The sequence below is a fragment of the Thamnophis elegans genome, chromosome 2 (genome assembly GCF_009769535.1).
Source record: "Thamnophis elegans isolate rThaEle1 chromosome 2, rThaEle1.pri, whole genome shotgun sequence".
Classification (NCBI taxonomy): domain Eukaryota; kingdom Metazoa; phylum Chordata; class Lepidosauria; order Squamata; family Colubridae; genus Thamnophis; species Thamnophis elegans.
The window spans coordinates 136,335,625-136,353,946 of NC_045542.1; positions in this window are offsets into that span (position 1 = coordinate 136,335,625).

The following is an 18,322-nucleotide window of genomic DNA, read 5'->3' on the forward strand; positions in this document are numbered from 1 at the left end:
TCTCTTTTTTCATATATATTTTTTTCTAATAGCACATTTTATAAACTGATGCTTTATACAATCAATCATTCAATTAGAATAGAGCCGGAAGGGACCTTGGAGGTCTTCTAGTCCAACCACTTGTTTAAGCAGGAAACCCTGTACCATTTCAGACAAGTGACTGTCCAGTCTTAAAAATCTCCAGTAATGAAGTGCCTATGACTTCTGAAGGCCAGCTGTTCCACCGGTTAATTGTCCTCTCTGTTAGGAAGTTTCTCCTTAATTCTAAGTTGCTTCTCTCCTTGATTAGTTTCCATTCATTGTTTTCCTTTCACTTTCTGGTTTTCCCTGTGTCGTATTGTTCAGAGAAGTATGCTTAGACTACTACTTCTCAACCTTGGCAACTTTAAGATGTGTGGATTTCAACTTCTAGAATTCCTCAGCCAATCAATGTTGGGAGTTGGAGTCCACACATCTGAAAGTTGCCAAGGTTGAGAAACACTAACTAGGATTATTCCAATTATTGTTGTTGTTCTAGACCATCAATGTCCAGATGGTGACTAGATAAAGTGAGGTTTTTCTGTCTCTCTGTACTATTGCCTGGTGCTCATCTGAATTTTTGCAGGTCTTACTAGTCACAACAACCTTGTGAGATACTAAATCTTATAAGTGCTTATCCAAGTATTCATGGCAATCCCTGTCTCTTCCGTCAAAACTACAAAGGATGAGACACCAATTGGCTTCATAACTAAGGCTTCACTCCTGTGTCTTTTACCTGAGAATAAATCGTATTAAACTCTGTGGGATTTATTTCTGAGCTAACCATGTGTGAAACTGCACTATCAGTTTCAATGAGCCTTTCACAAACTCATTACAAGGATTCCATCCACTTTCAGATAGATTGTTCTGTACCAAAATCTCCATTACAGGACTAAGGGCAGTTTTCCCAATGTATTGTACATGTATGCACATCTCTACACCCCTCTAATCTAAGCAGACTTTAAATTCAAATGACATCTAATGAGATTAAACATAAGAGGGCAGTGTTACGTTGAATTAAGGTTCATAAAATGCGATTAGTATTGACATACACTATGGCAGTTTATAGTCATCTAAGTGTAGTAGTATTTGCACAATGGGGATGTTTATTACTTTTGGAAGAGATAGCACTGAAGAAACAGGGAACAATGTATGCAATTATTTTATTTATTGTTATAGAAGCCCGTGTAGAGTTATTTGGTTCCTTCCTGATCTGACAAACCGTTCTATCTGAAATTGAAACTCATGCTTAAAAAAAGAGGCCATTGCTGTAGACAAAGATATTACTAACAGCAAATAATAAGTCTGTCAGCTTTATATCTGATAGAAGAAAATAGGTCCTTTTAAAAACCAGTCTTTTTTTAAAAGGCATTTATAGCCAACGGTAATAGGATTGTCTTGACACCTCAAAGTTTTAGAATATGAAAAACCAACTTCTACAAATTATCTCTCAGTATAAAAGGTTCCATGAATCAGTTATATCCTGGACACAAAAGCTATTACAGGACATCAGCTTCTGATTTCCAAAACTCTGAATGGATGTTGTGCAACCAGAAAAAAAATTGCAAAAATAACAACCAAAATATTAAATGACCAGGCAAAGGATCTTCACTCAGGAAAATAACACTTCTGTTTTTGGGGGGAGGGGGGTGAGTTCATGAAAAAGATGAGTAATTGGAATATATTAGAAATTTATGAAATAATGCATGCTATGATAAAAAAGGGACGTGGTGGCTCAGTGGCTAAGACACTGAGCTTGTCGATCAGAAAGGTCGGCAGTTTGGATGTTTGAATCCCTAGCACTGCATGATGGAATGAGCTCCTGTTACTTGTTCCAGTTTCTGCCAACCTAGCAGTTTGAAAGCATGTAAAAGTGCAAGTAGAAAAATAGGAACCACTTTTGGTGGGAAGGTAACAGCATTCCATGTGCCTTTGGCATTTAGTCATGCCGGCCACGTGACCACAGAGATGTCTTCAGACAGCGCTGGCTCTTCAGCTTTGAAACAGAGATGAGCACCGTCCCCTAGAGTTGCTAGACTAGCACACATGTGCGAGGAGAACCTTTACCTTTTATGATAAAGAATAGGAAGCTTTTCCCCTTCTCTCATAATACTAGGCTACGGCATTATTTGATGAAGATCAATGCAGGATTGATCAAATGAGATACTTTCTCTTACAACAGATAGTAACATTAGGCAGCATAATGGGTATTTTTGATGCCTATTTTGGATTTAAAATAGAATTAAGGCAACCTGTCCCATTCTGGGCACTTCTAGATCAGGGGTAGGGATTTACAGCCCTTTTATGATCTGTGATCATAAAAGGCTGGCTCAGGAAGTCTGGGTGCTGAAGTCCATAGATCATTAATGGGGCCATAGTTCCCCATCCCTGCTCTAGAAATCTAGATTTCAATTCCTAGAATCCTTGTTGGTAACAACAATAACTGCTTGGGAAAGTACATAATAGGATCTATACATATTTGGAGGATGCCCAAGTTGGAGAAGACTAAGATGACTACTCAGTATAATGGCTAAACTTTTGATGATTGGGTGTAACACACAACTGAATGCCAGTTGCTGGGAAGCAATACTGAGCATTACTCCTGAGTTATATCTGCATTAGCTGCTTCTTATCAGTTAGGTAGCTCTTCTGAGCCAAGAGGACTATTGTTATGGTCTGTAAAGCATCCTAGGAAAAAATGTTTGATACTCGTAAGAACTAATGGTCCGCAGTTTTTAAATTACAGAATAGTATTGTGCACAAAGCTGCTTCATTTCATCTGAACAAAGTGCTCAGTGCTGCAGAAGCAACACAGTTCTTCTCATTGAGGTTAAGATGTGGTGCTTCAGCTCCTCAACCACCAGTTCCAATACCACAAGGACACCGCAGAAGAGGAAATGTAAATCACTCCTGCCACTTCACTTGGTTTTAGAGGCAATCCACATTGCTTTGTGAAATAGCTCTACCGTATTGAATAGAAACCTCCCTTCAATGAGCTGGATAATCCTAAAAATAGTATTCCTTCTAAGCTGCCACCTACCTAAATTCACATATCAACTATTTTTTAAACATCAGGTGCTCTGGATGACTGCTTTCTGTAAATTTGAGGCTGGTTTTTCATTTCCCCTTAGCGATCAAAATAAATAGAATAGGATGTAGACAGTGGAAAGGAAGGAAGGGAAAAAAAGTAGGCAACAGTTGTTGATTTTAGTCCTAGACTTGGACACAAATTGGTGATCAACAAATCCAAAGGACTATAAAAACTTGGTGACTTAGAAGGCAAGTCCATTTATACTTCAGAAGAAAATAATTGCACAGTATTGGAATTTATCTAACTGAATTTCTAAAAACAGTAGGAGCAGAGGTGGTATTCAGCCAGTTCTGATAGGTTCTGGAGAAAATTTTGAGTAGTTTGGAGAACCGGCAAATAGGCTGCCCCTGCCCTTGCTGCCTTCCAGCTGATCTTCTTTAGCTGCCCTAAACAGGAGAATGGAGCTGGAAAGCAGGTTAGTGGGGTAGGGAGGGAATGGGGATTTTGCAGTAACCTTCCCCTGCCACGCCCACAAAGCCACACCATGCCCACAAAGCCATGCCCACAGAACTGGTAGTAAAAAAAATTTGAATCCCACCATTGAGTAGGAGAAATTACTTTTAACTATATGTTACAGGAAAAAAAGTCCAGGGACATTACAAATTTCACAAACTCCTTAATTTGGGATAAGACATTTATTTTTATTTATTTTATTTATTAGATTAGATCCAGTTAGCGATTAGATTTGTGGGCAGCCCATCACATATGGAGGAGGCTCTGGTCAGCTTACAAGCTTTAAAAACAAGTACCGGTAAACATTAAAATGATAAAACAATACACAACAATAATGATGATGATTTATAATTGAAAGATTGGGGGAAAGGGAGCACAAGGTACATGGGGAGAGATGAAGCTTTTCTCTTAATCTTATGGAAGGCCAGAAGTATGGATCTCACCTCAGAGTACAATGTTTACATTTCCTTAGAACTTGCCCAGAGATTTGAAGAGCAAGTACTAGCATCTAAGACTTCTACTGCAAATAAATTAAATGTTAGAAACCTTTGATAAATGTTCTCTGACTACAATATTTTATTTAGATTTCTGAAGGTTTTTAAAAGCTTGATTTTCCTCAGGAAGATATGGAGACTACTCAGTTCAATGGACTAATATTTTTTATAGTTCGTGGCAAACACGAGAGAAAGGGCAACCTGTGTAGTGGACAAGCTAAATGTCAGATTAATTACTTTTGTACGATAAATATCCTAATAATTTGAGGGTTCAAAAAAAAAGTGATTCAGGAACCCTTGCGCCTGTGGTTGTTTAATAAATGGACCAAATGATTATTGTCTCTTGCAAGACTGCTGAACCTTCTCAATTTTATTATGTTCCTATTTATTTATTCATTAGATCTTTCTACCACTTTTATTACTTTATCAGCAGGGGTGGGTTTCAACTGGTTCGCGGCGGTCCCTGCGAACCGGTTGGTCGCCGAACCCAGAAGTAAGTAACTTCCGGGAATGGCGAAGGGCATGCCCGCCTGCCCGCGGTCCTTACCCGGTTTTGACAGTGCCTGCGCAATCGTCCAGGAGCAGCTGGAGCGTCGCACAGATGCTAGTACGCATGCGTGCACCGCACGCGTGCATGAGGATGCCGCCGGCCCCGTTCCAACCGAACCGGTTGGAATGGGGCGAGAAACCCACCCTTGTTTATCAGTAACTTAAGGTGGTAAATATTCATAATATCCTTCCTCCTTCCCACAACAACAGTCTTGTGAGATGGATTGGGCTGAGAGAGAGTGATTGGCCTTAGCCTTCATGCCTAAAACAGGATTAGAACTCATAGTCTGATTTCTAGCCTGGTTCCTTAACTATTAGACTAAACTGGTTCTCTATCCACACTAACACAATAATATTGTTAAGTCATCATCAGGCTAGTTTCCAGGTGTCATTTGAACAGTAAATCTTCATTGTACCTGAAAGCATAAAGTTTTATTTGTAGCTCAACATGCTATCACTTGATATCATCAAAGAATATTAAATAGTAGAATGGGATTGGATAGGGTAAGAAGAGTTGGACTGAGGGGATTTATGAAGAATCATCTAATATTAAGTTTTTAAGGAATGATAAATAGATGATGGTGCTGGATCTTCCAGCAGATTATTTCCCCAAGTTTGGATACTACAGAGATGAACGAGATGGCATCCATCCCAGTATGAAAATCAGATGAAGGCATGGGAGGAGTGTTGCTTTGTCCAATTAGCTCACCCCAAACTTCATCATATAGGTTCTATTTATACCAGTCAATTAAAGTTACCTCATTCCAGCGCATCCTAACAAAAAAGTTGAAATAGGTTTATGTTTACCTCCTTGTAAGCATTACTTCTACAAAATGGATCTTGACTCTCTGATGGAGTCAGAGAAGGCAGCTCTCAGTTTGATTATGAAATTAGCATAATTGTTCAATCTGTGCTGTTTGTTTTGGGAGAGTAGCCGTTTTGTAGCTTCCTTGCCTAAGAAACTAATTATAAATACAACATTGACCCCCAAAAAACCCCACTAAAAAGATCTCTCTGGCCAAACTGTCTAAATTACCTGAGGGAGGTGGGTTTCTTTTACTTTTAAGGAGTTAAGAAGCTTCAAGAAGCTATTTTAGGACCCCATTATAGTGGACGATTTACGTCAAATCTTTCCTTTTGGGGGAAGCTGGATGAGAAGTTAGTTTCACAACAGCTTCAGAGGACTTTAGATATAGCAGAACATCTAGATTCCTTTCAGTCAGGATTGAGTCCTGGATATGGGACAGAAATGGCACTGGTTGTGTTTCTGAGTAATCTCTGGTGAAAGTGGTAACATCCATCTTTGCCCTTCTTGACTTCCCTATGGCTTTCAATACTATTGACCATAGTATCCTTTTGGATCAATTCAGAGGATTGATGATGATTGGCATTGTGTGCTGCTGGTTTGCTTCCTTCCTACTATGTAGGTGCTTTAGAGTTTAGTGCTCTCTGCTGCTACTCAACATTTACAAAAGACTGCTGAGTGAGCTCACCATTGCCATCTGGTAAAGTATCACCAGAGGTAGTATTCAGCCGGTTCAAACCGGTTCAGCAGAACTGGTAGCAGAAATTACAGGTGGGCCCTGGCTCTATGTAGTCCTATTTAGGGATTTTTTTTAAACAAAGTGCATGTGTGCGCACACACACACACACACACACACACACACACACATCTGTCCCTGGTGAATTAAGGGATATCATGCCTTCTGATACCTGGAGACTGTGAAGACCTAGATGGAGAACAAGCTTCAGCTAAATCCTGGCAGATTGAGTTGTTTTTTTATATAAAGTTTTTTTTATTTTTTCATTTTCATAACAAATAACCACAGGTATACTATTACATAACCAATGTCATATTATATTGTTAAATGTTTACATCAATTTGTCTTACCATCAACTCCTGAAAACAATTATTTGTACCCTTTCCATCACTTTCTTCTCCCTCTCTCCTCCTCTCTTCCCTCTGTTGCCCTTCTCTTCTCTACTTCCCCTTCCTCTCTCCTTCTCCTCTCTCCCCTTTCCAGTCCTTCTTTCTCTCCTCTTCTTCCCCCATCCTCTGTCCTATCCCTCTCTTCTTCCCTTACCTCTGTCCTCTACTTCGCACTCTTCATCTTATTTACTTGGTGTGTTTCAGCCTCCAAGTGAGCTCCATTTTATGTTGATGGTATTTATAATTCCTTTTCAATATACACATTTAATTTTAATATATATCTTCCTCCTTATTTTTTAAAAGAAAAAAGTATACATATATAGTAGTTGTATCCCCCCCCCCCTCCAGCCTTTTTTGGCCAAGATGTAGACCTGGTTACGATTCCCAGCTATTCTCATCATTATATTTATATAATTATGCATCCTTACATGCCCCAAATTTGTAGTTCTGTCTTTATAATCTCAATAATTTCCCATTGTAAATATATTTCATGTTCCCCCTCCATTCTTCCATATCTTGACTTGGCTTACTCTTAATTGTCTTTAAATAATAACCCTTACTATTCAATGTTCATTACAATTCCATTAATCTACTATATAGAATAACAAGCAGTATACATCTCACTTTGTTCATCATCTTAGGAGTTCTATATATGTCCATATTTCATATATTTTAACCTATACTTAATTGTCCTTTCATTGTCATATTCAATCAGTTAGCAACTCAGTTTAATTATCATGTATAAAAGTGAATCACATACCTCTACTCTACATTCTCCACATAACAGTTTCATATTTGTCCATATTCCATTTATTTTAACCTTTATTTAATTATTTTTCCATTATCATATTCAATCAGTTAGCAACTCAGTTTTATTATCCTAAATAGGAGTAAATCATATATCTCAGCTTTATGTATCCCATATAACAATTTCTAATTGTCTGATTTTTTCCTAGTAAGTCTTTTGTCCCACTTCTCTATTCCTGTCTTCTCCCTTTTCTTTATTTAGACATGTCCACCCTCTTCAATTTTCCCCAAGCCACTGTCAAACCCAGTGAAATCTTTTGTATTTCCCTTTGTTGGGGTATAACCCCGCTCTTCAGTTTTCCCTATGCTACTGTCAAACTCAGTGAGATCTTTTAGTGGCTTTGGTTTTCAGGAACTGCTGGTTCCACCCATGTTTTTATTTATTATTTACTTTTATGTTGCCTTTATTATTTTTAAAAGGAACCCAAGCAGCAAATGTATCTAATACTGTTTCTCCTCCTATTTTTCCCACAACAAAAACATGGTGAGGCAAATTGGACTGAGAGACTCTGGCCCAAAGTCACCTAACAGGGTTTCATGCATAAGGTGAAACCAGAAGTCACTCTCCTGGTTTCTAAAAAAAAGCACCAGAATGCAAGACAAGTAGCAATGGATAGAAACTGAACAAAGATGAAAGCAACCTAGAACTAAGGAGAAATTTCCTGACAGTAAGAACAATCAACCAGTGGAACAGCTTGCCTTCAGAAGGTGTGGGTGCTCCAACACTGGAGGCTTTTAAGAAGAGATTGGATAACAATTTGTCTAAAATGGTGTAGGGTCTCCAGTTTGAGAAGGGGATTGGACTAGAATACCTCCAAGGTCCCTTCCTACTCTGTTATTCTAGCCTGGTGCCTTAGTCATTAGCAGTTGTAATTCCTATTCTTAGATCAGAAAGGCAGATGATGTTGAAGGTTTTAACAATTTGCATAGAAAGGGTGCGATTTAAGACTTCAGATCTAAAATATATTTTGAAATATATTTCCCCACACTTAAAGAATTAAATAGGGAAGAGAAAAAAACATTATTGAAGGGTGTGGAAAGTGGTGAGGGGGAAAAAGGGTAGAGGGATGAAATTTAATCCTCCATTTCTCTTGCACAATAGTCCGTATCTGGAACAGTCGTCCCTACCCTGATATTAAAGTTTTTTTTAAAACGACTCACTTGGAAACTACCTATTTTGGCATAACAGGTAGTTGACTTTAAAAGAGAGTGGATATATTCTCAAGAAGAATTCTACAGCAGTGGAAATTTTCCTTGGAACTGAGAGAGGAATAATGTTTCTTCAAACATTTAATATTGTTCCCTGCTCAATGAGTCTCCAGGAATGTACTTTTGAAAGGAACCATGTAACTTCACAGCATCTCCTCCTCCCTCAGACCACTTATCGATTGTGACCTTGATTTCCAACAACCAAAATGCTTTTTTACCACATGAGTTCCCCGTCTTTACTTTAACAGCTTCTCGTTGTTTGTGATGGTAAAAGCAGGCATCTGAGGTTGGAAGCCTGTTTGGCAAAATGTGTCCATTATTGATCACTCACTAATGTCTTGTTCCTATTATAAACCATTGGGTTTTTCCTGTTATACATTTAAGATGTTAAGAAAAGTATATTTCTAGGAGAAAAGGGATTTCTAATTCTCTTTCCATTCCATTAAAAGAGAATATCTGCAGCTCGGGGTTAAACTGGGTGGATTGTTTGCTGGCAGATATTTCATAACCCAACTAGGTAATATCATCAGTGCGAGGGAGCGTGGGGATTGCTTCTTATCTGAATATGGGATGCTAGAGGGAATGTGTTAGAGTGCTTGTTTCCTTTTTAGACTTCTAAAGTTATCTCTAAGAGATAATAACATCAGGACTCTTCTCAGAAAGTCAAGAATAATGGAGCATTGCAACTAAATTTTTTGTGAAGCTTCTTCTCTGGTAACATTGTATTGTTAACTAAGGCATACAAAACCTTTGCCAGACCAATTCTTGAATACAGCTTGTCTGCCTGGAATCCACACTGTATATCGGACATAAATATGATTGAGAAGGTCCAGAGGTATTTCACAAGAAGAGTACTCCAATCCTCTTCTCACAATACAATTCCCTATGCTACCAGGCTTGAAATTTTGGGCTTGGACAATCTGGAACTGTGCCACCTGCGATATGATCTAAGCACAGTACACAAAATTGTCTGCTACAACATCTTACCTGTCAATGATTTCTTCAGCTTTAACCTCAATAATACACGGGCAAACAATTGATACAAACTCAAGGTAAACCACTCCAAACTCGATTGCAGAAAATATGACTTCAGCAACAGAGTGGTCAATGCCTGGAATGCTCTACCTGACTCCATCGTTACATCCTTTACAGTGGTGGGTTTCAAAAAATTTTGGAACCTCTTCTGTAGGTGTGGCCTGCTTTCTGGGTCCACTGGTGGAACCTCTTCTAACTGATTCGGTAGATTTGACGAACCGGTTCTACCGAATAGGTGCGAACTGGTAGGAACCCACCTCTGATCCTCTAACTTTCACAGCTTCAATCTTAAACTGTCTACCACAGACCTCACCTGATTCCTATGAGGTCCGTAAAGGGGGCGTGCATATGCACACCAGTGTACCTACCATTCCTGTACTACTGTCCCCATTTATTTGTATTCATTTCTTTTGTTCATGTCCATGTTTATATTAATACCTGCTATCTTGTACATGTTTGACAAACTAATACAATAAATAAATAAATAAAAATGAATGTCACTCTAGAATTCTGACCATGCATTTATGCTGGTCATTTTTATTAGCTTGAATAGAGCCAACATAGAATTTCTTTTTATGTAATTAGAAGTTTGGAGATTGTACGCCAAAGTATCAGCTTTACTCTGTGAACTCAAACATCTCCCCCCGCTTTTTTTTGCTTCTATAAACAAAAGATTAGACTTACTGAAACCAGACTTCCTGTTTTACATTAAAATAAAAATGAAAATGAAAATCTCTGCTAAAAGGTAGCATAGTAATAAGAGCAAATGAGGTTTATTCACACACACACACACACACACAGTCACAGACACAGAGACACAGACACACAAACACACAGACACAGACACAGGCTCTCTCTCTGTCTCTCTCTCTCTCTCTCTCTCTCTCACACACACACACATATATGTTGTATTTGTGCTGATAAATAAATAAAGGGATCTCTCTCTCTCTCTTTCTCTCCCTATCTATCTATCTATCTATCTATCTATCTATCTATCTATCTATCTATCTATCTATCTATCTATCTAGTCACAACCCCTGGTATCCCCCAATTATGGGAGGAAGCTAACTGCTTCCATTCTCTGTCCATCCGCTTGTCACAAGAGTCCATCCAGACAGAAAGCCCAATATTTTACTGTTGCCTTTGTTACATTTTGTGTAGTATTAAGGATGTAGTATATATATATATATATATATATATATATATATATATATATATATATATATATATATATATATATATATATGTTTTTTTATTTGTGCTGATAAATAAATAAAGGGAGACTAGTATAGATCTATTTCAAGCTATTTAGCTCTCATCAGCTAGCCATACCCTTACTGGGATTTGAACCTGGGCTATATTGCACACTAGGCATACTAGGCAGAGATCTTAGCAATTAGGCCACAGGCTCTTATCCGTTTATCAGCGAAGCCAGGGTGAAAGGTATCTATTAGATTTTTTACAACCCCTGTTAAGCCCCAATTATGGGAGGAAGCTAACTTTTTATATATATATATAAAGAGAGAGAGCTGTAAAGGCTGGCTTCTAAAACTTTGTGAACATAAACACCAGGCCTGATTTGGCACACACAGAGACATACATGATAAACTCTGAAAAGAGACCTATTGCCCAAGATTGTGAAAAGAATACTATTACAAACCCAGCTGCTTACCTATACATAAGGCAGAAGAGGGATTCCAGCAAAGGATTCTCAAAGGAAACCTATTGTCTCCGCTGACATGGAATGTATCTAATGCATTGTTCCATAACTCAGTGTCTCAAGTTTTGATTTTATCTTGCCTTGATAGCTGCTGCCCATGCCTATTTCCCTTTCGTCAATGGGTAAACATTGGAGTTGTAGCCCTAGCAATGCACAGTGACAAATATACAAGGATAGGCAGTTTCATTAAATTATTTTCATCCATACAAGATTCAACATTGGAAAGTGTTCCCATATGTTAGATTTCAGAACAAATGAGAGTTGGGTACCTCTAGTGAATGAAGGGTGACATGACAGCAGTTTTCCAATATCTAAGGAGCTGCCACAAAGAAGAAGGATTCAAGCTATTCTCCAAAGCAGGGGGTCACCAACCTTGTGGACCTCAGGGACCATTAAATCCATAATTTTAAATCCCACAGACCGTTAATATGATTTTTTTAAAAAGATGAATAATATTTAGTGCAGTATAAAAAATGCAAGTACTTTTTCTGCGGACCACCAAAATTTTCTCGCAGGCCACCAGTGGTGGCCACTGCTCCAAAGCACCTGCAGCAGAACAAGAAGCAATGGGTGGAAACTAATTAAGGAGAGAACCAACCTAGAACTAAGGATAAATCTCCTGACAATTAGAACAATTCACCAACGGAACAACTTGCCTCCAGAAGTAGTGAGTGTTCCAGCACTGGTGACTTTTAAGAAGAGTTTAGACAAACATTTGTCTGGAATGGTATAAGGTTTCCTGTTTGAGCAGAGGGTTGGACTAAAAGGCCTCCAAGTTCCCTTCCAACTCTGTCATTCTGTTATTCTTGTACAAGGATAGTCCATGGCAGCATTGGTAGCCTCTTATGTCCATGGAGATTCTCAATCATCCAGGTCATGGTTGTCCAAAAAATACTTTTACCAAAAGGCAGCTGGACTTTGCTAGTTAGAACTGAAGAAGCTGCATGAACTGAAGAAACTTGTTGGATGAGAAGTGAAATGTTTTTAAATGAAAAAAAAAAAACCAAGAAAGTCCAATTGCTTTTTGGAAAAAGCCCCTTTGGTACTATAGAGGAGGAACCCAGGAATGGCTTTCACATATAATAGTTTAGTTAGCCACATCTGGTATGAGTATGTGAAACAGTAAAATATAAATTAAAGTTTAATTTAAGTTAAAATATAAATTAAGTGTTTTGTATTTTAATCTTTGAATAAACCAACATTTTCAAACAAAAGATATAAATGAGGTTTCAAATACATCCCTGTTGGGGGTTGAGTAACTGTCTCCAACCATAAAAGGCTTAAGGAAGCAGTATTGTATTTTGACTATTATATGCATATTTGGAAGGATCTTCACAAGCACATGATTCTTAAGTGTCCTTATTTCTTATCCAGCAAAGATATCTTGAGTTGAGAATATGAATGGGAATAATAGATGTGGCAAAAGCCACAGAAAAAATGACATTCTCCATCAAATGACAAGACACGTAACCCTATATTCCAATTCCTCTCTTCCTATTTGTAATTTTTAAGAATGGAGGAAAGGATAAATGTATTTAGCCTTGATATAAAAGATGTTTAAAAAGTCTTTTTCTGTCCATAGCTGCCACCTTTAAATAGCCCCAAGTGACTAAAATTTGTATTTCAGAGGTATGACGTCTACAAAAAAATATTGTTACCTTGTAATATTGCTTCAATTTCTATAGGTTTTGTGTCAGCAACTTCCACGTTTACACAGCTTAGCATGTCCTGGAGTGTGCCAAGGCTTTCTTTCCTTTTAGGGAGCTCTTATCAGCCCTGGCTTTGGAAAGTGATAGATCTTGACAGGGCCTGATAGTGTAGAATATTTTGAAGGCACCAATTTCCTTATCTTGACAATTCTCTAGGCAAGACAATCCAATACAATGAGTTAATGTCCCAGCAGTTAGAGAGGCTAAGCTGATAGTTATTTGAGACACAACCATATTGAAACTAACACCTGGATTTCAGAACCACTTTTCCTAGAGAGGTGAAATTGGTTCTTTATAATAAAATACCAAAACACTTTAAAATATCTCATGTAACTTCTCAGTTTTAATGCTAGTGTCACCTCCAAATATTATGGTAGGATGCGTTTTTTTGTCCCTTTATTTCTTTTCAATCATAATATATTAACGGAACATTTTTATTATCTGTTGCCCATGGTATCTAGCAGGCTGAAGAGTTCTTTCACTAATTGAATCCATGTTGTTGCTGTTGTTAGTTGCAAAGTCATGTGCGACCCATCGCAGTCCCATGGACAATGTTCCTCCAGGCTTTCCTGTCCTCTACCATCCTCTGGAGTCCATTTAAGCTCATGTCTACTGCTTCGGTGACTCCATCTAGCCACCTCATTCTCTGTCGTCCACTTCTTCTTTTGCCCTCAATCTTTCCCAGCCTTAGGCTCTTCTCCAGTGAGTCCTTCCTTCTCATTAGGTCACTATTGAATCCATGCATGACTAAAAACAAATAAGGATATTTTTTTCTCATGTGATCTAAATTTAGTCCCTTAAAAGATACCTTGTGATGAATTGGCATTATTTAAAAAACAACAACTCTTGCACTATTGCAAAACTGTTTTTTTTTAAAAGCAAATATAGGTTTCAAGGGGAGCTTTGGATTTCCTGTTTCCTGTACGCAATGATCCTGATTCATAATAATGGGCTTTTGTGGACTTACCATTGAGCAAATTCTATTGGGGTTAGCAGATACAGCAAGCTCACATAAATTTGCTTACTCCAGCCTCCACGGTGGAGAAGATAAACTGTGGAAAATCACCGGGGCTGTCTCAAATTTGCAAGGATGGGTCTTACTCCCAAAGGTGCTTTTTCAAGAGGCAACTGGACTTTCTGGTTTTTCTTTGAAGGTGTTTTGCTTCATATCCATGAAGCTCCTTCAGCTCTGAGCTGAAGAATCTTCTTGGATGAGAAGGAAATGTCTTCAAAGAAAAACCAGAAAGTCCAGTTGCCTCTTGAAAAAGCACCTTTGGGATAAGCATGATGTGGATAACTGAGAATCTCCATAGACATGGGTATTACTGTTTTCCCTCCCTCCTTCCCTGCCTCCATCTCTTCCTGCCTCCTTCTCTCCCTATCAACCAAACAACCTGTTATCACTGATTTTGGTGCATGGCAAACAATTAAACAACACAATTAAGCTCTGTGTTGCTTAATTGTTTGCCATGCACCATTCAGGGTAGTTTTGTCTGGGAACATCATCTTTTTAGGAATGCAGGGGCAAGATCAATTCCATGATGCTAAAATTACAAGCAGCACGTGGGGTGCGAGCTTCAGCATGTGTGAAGCATATTGCTCTGAATACAAGGGAAGAATTCTTGTTTTTTTCAGTGAAATCCCAAGGTCTTTTGCACAGTCATTCTCCTGTCTATTTTGTATTGCAAAGCAACCAATGACAAACACATTGCCAGGGATTTGATGGTTCACTGCAACTGTAACTCAATAAATATTTTTCCCTGAAACATAGGAAAAAATGCTTTAGTCTCGCCTACAGCTTTGAAGAGGTTTTGATATTTGTTGAGCTCTCCTTCAGAACCATTTGCTAATTTCTAAAATGCTACATTGATGTTTTTCTTAGCTTTTAGTGCCCTGTGATCAACAAATTAGTTTCTTTGACTCCCCTCCTCTCAGTTTTTTTAAACTAAATTCCCCTCCTTTTAGCTCTGCAGTAAACAAAGCTAATTTGTACCTAATACCTCCTCTGTGGCTTTCCTTAATTGCTATACAGTTTTTTCCCCTCCTCTTTTGCTAAATGAAATGCATATGTGCCTGCTTTTAAGCCAATATTATTTGCATTTTGTGTTGCTGAAACCTGTATACCTTTGTTATCACTACAAGCATCAAGTATATTTATTACTAAAGAGCAAAATGCTCTAAAAAGCAAATAAGATAAGGTTTGGCAGAATACAGAGATGTTTCTTCATATCTTCTTCTTCTAAAAGATCTGAACTTATCAAAACTTGCAGTAATCCAAATAACACATATCCCAGGGCCAAAATGCTGTGGCCCTTAAGTTGACTTCTGGAAAGATAAAATCCTGCCTTACTGCTTCTTTAATATTCTCCAAGAGAGTCAACAAACACATGGATAGGAGTCATTTGGTAGACTTGGTCTCTTTAGGTTTTCCAACAACTTTTGACAAAGTTCTTAAACAAATGCACTTCCTTCAACAAACAGAACAGTCACTAAGCTTTCCTATACTTGTAGGAAGTTAACACCCACTCCTCTCCTAGAAGAATGAAATATTCTAAGAAATATTAAAAAGGCAGAATATTATATTTCCCTGGGTGAGAGATGGAGAAATGTGCTTTTTAGGCAGGAAGCAGATTCACTCTTAATAGCCTCCTCCTCAATAGCCCACAACAGATGTTGGCACTTAAGAAATAAAGAGATAGCTAGGTCTATTCATAAGGAAATTCAAGAGCCAACAAAGGTAAGATTAGGCCTCTACCTATCTAGCAACAGAACTCACCACATGACACCTGGGGAGATTACATCACACAGCAAGATTCAACTAAGTTTGGGACTTAAGACACTCAAAATTATCCCTGCATGGCCCCATGGGAGTCTGACAAACAATCAGAATACATTTCTTACACAGAAACAGAAAGCTCCAAATGGAGCCCAAGAGAAGGTATAAATCCTTCTCTCTCTCTCTCCCACCCATGTGTTGTTGTTTTTTGCCCAGGATCTCAAACCATGTGGTCTACCATTAAACCATCTTTTCAAGCACTCTCCATGTTTCCAGTTTTTTTTCTTCCCACTTGGAACTGAACCCAGATGGACATTTCTTCCAAAACACTATAGTCCAATAAGTCATTAAACACTTATTGGTTTATTGGAAATAAAGAATAAACCAAACTGGATAATTCTCAAAATGGTGGAATGTAGAAAGAAGTTCCTCAAATCTCTATTGAGACTTTCAGATTGGAGTGGTTGAGCTGAAGTCTTATTCACTCTTTCTAATTTGCCACAATAAATTGGTATCAAATTGTGATTCACCCTATCTTATTTTTCTATTATAAAGTTGGTTAAAATAAAGTTTCTTGGAGCATGAACATCTACAGGAGATGGAACAAATGAGACAAAATGAGCACATATCCCTTCCGTATGTGTACGCATGAAGCATTACGTGTATTTTGCAATACTCAATTCATCATTCACACAAATATCATCAAATTCTGTAAATTCTTCTGCATGGAAGATCCTTTTGTACCTACTATGATCGTGTAAACTTACCATTTGTTCTTGTGCTTTGCTTTCCGATCCATAATGTGCATAAAATTTTACAAATCTCTAAGAGAGCCTTTCCCTTTATCTCACAACAGCTGAATCTTCTCAGAAAACTTTACACGAAACAGGTTTCTTTTAATTGAATGAACCCCCAAAGTGGTACAAATATATATATGGTTATGAAATTAAAATTCCCTTTCTTCTTTTCATTCTTGTAACCATTGGACCAAATGGGTTAGGAAACCAGAAGATGGATGGGGAATTTGTTTTGCTTTGTAGAATGTTTTATCTTAGAAAGATGTTCCTTGTCTATGATCCAACTGGGGAAAAGGGAAGAGGAGGAAGGGAGGAAAGAAGACTACTATTACTATTGAATTCCTTGCATTTTCTTAGAATAGACAAAAAACTGTATCCAGATTAATTTTCACATTCCCATGATTAAAGGCCCATTGATTCAGCATAGACTTAGTTGGGCTTCAACCAAAAGTAAGTTTGACAGTGAGTAAAAAATAATATACATTTTTGGGAACACTGCCACGTAGCAAAAAACCCAACTAACATATTAATAGTTTCCACTATTTATATAATCATGCCAAGAAGAACAAGAATATTAGTTACAGTTTATTATTATTTCATTTCAGGTTTTAAGAAAAATGACTTTTCCTACGTGAAACAAAGGTTATTTTGACCATTGTTGGCTCTAGTGGAATGGGTTTATATACATATTAGATGCAAGTGTGTAATTGGAATAATGAGGTATATTGTTATTTAAATACCTCTCAAGGAACAGAGACCAAGGAATTAAACCAAAAATCAAAAAAGTAGGGAAGATGGCTTCCTGACTATGCACTAATTTTGTGCTTCTTAGTGAACATGAGAGCAATTTGTAGAATACTATCCAGATCAATGAAAACAAGAAAATAATATGAATAAGTCAGTACCTAGAATAGCCAGGGGTATACAAAAAATTCAAAGTATGTGGGAGCTGATTTGGGGAATATCTCCTGAAAAAATTGCTTTTGAAACCTGAGAACAGCTTTTTCAGTAAAAGTTGTTTTTCAGTTCTTTGCTTTTGCTCACTGTTTATTATTAGTTTCTCATTGCCCGTTTTAGGATCCAAATATCCAAAACTACACAAGCTGTAAAATGACGATAGTATCCCTCAGTGACTGCCTCATATTCTTAGAGTTTGGCACTTTCTGAAAAAGAGGCTGGCATGAAAGTAAAAGCTAGGGATTGTCCCCATGACAACACACTTCTACTACTTCTTTATTTTTACCCAGAAGAGGAAAACATAATGTTTATTGATATGTTGCTGATTTCAGCTGTAATTTGGGTGACCACTACATGGCAGTTAAAAATGAGAGAGGTTTTTGTATCTGCTGGTTATACAGATTTTTATGGTTCAGATATGGTAGTCCTAACCATAAGGTTTTTTTTAACAAGCTAATTAAGTACTATCTGAGAGATATGTCTGTTAAGAGGATTCACAGCTGATTTAAAAAATATACTCATAGAAGGCTGGTGCAAACCTAACATGACAGTACTTGTTAAAAACTTGAAGGCAGGGGTGAAATTCAGCAAGTTCTGACAGGTTCTGGAGAACCGGTAGCAGAAATTTTGAGTAGTTCGGAGAACCGACAAATACCGCCTCTGGCTGGCCCCAGAGGGAATGGGGATTTTGCAGTATCCTTCCTCTGGAGCGGGGTGGGAATGGAGATTTTGCAGTATCCTTTCCCTGCCACGCCCACCAAGCCACGCCCACAGAAC